Here is an 862-nt window from a genome sequence, read left to right on the forward strand (position 1 = left end):
GAGGGGCAGAGAGAGAGGGAGACACAGAATCGGAAACAGGCTCCAGGCTCCGAGCCATCCATCAGCCCAGAGCCCGACGCGGGGCTCGAACTCACGGACCGCGAGATCGTGACCTGGCTGAAGTCGGACGCTTAACCGACTGCGCCACCCAGGCGCCCCCCTTTTTTTTTTTTTTTTTTTAAATCGTTGTCATTTAGCCAGTTACTTTCGTCTCCAAAAGTGACTTTCAATTCGAATGAAAAAGAATCCTGATATTACCTTTGACTTGCTGGTTTAATGGCTTAAGGGAAAAATATGACTGGGGAGGGGGTGGAAGAGAAAAAACCCAAAACAATGACATAACAGACCACATTGTCTTCCAGCCGCCTCTGGGTTCAAGCCACCAGGAAGGCCCTCGGATAAGAATTGACTTTCCCCCTCCCCTCTCTGCAGGAGCATGTCCCAGAAACAAAACAGGTAAGACACAAGATGGGGGTGGGGTGGGGGTGAAGGCGGAATCCACCTCCTGAAAGCAGAGGTTTGACATGTTTTCTTGCATGTGTTTCTTTCCTCTCTTTATCCTCCATCAGGTGCACATGGGGGTTTTTGACTTTATGAGCTCATCAGCTGGCACTGATTATATTTTATTCTCCAAAGAATGAATGTTTAGAGTTATAGGGCAGACGCCCTCATGTTTGTGGCTGAACAGAGGCATCAACAGACCGTATCTGGAGCCTTCTAGTGCTTACCCTATATGCCCTCAAGTGTTTCCATATTGGCTGAAGTGTGGAGTCTTTGTTGAATCTGTTCCACACCACACAGCTATATCATGCCTTTTTATAGATCTTATCTGATGATGCGCTGACTGTGGCTCCCATATGTA

Source organism: Herpailurus yagouaroundi, unplaced genomic scaffold (assembly GCF_014898765.1).
Source record: "Herpailurus yagouaroundi ecotype Mexico unplaced genomic scaffold, PumYag 187, whole genome shotgun sequence".
Classification (NCBI taxonomy): Eukaryota; Metazoa; Chordata; class Mammalia; order Carnivora; family Felidae; genus Herpailurus; species Herpailurus yagouaroundi.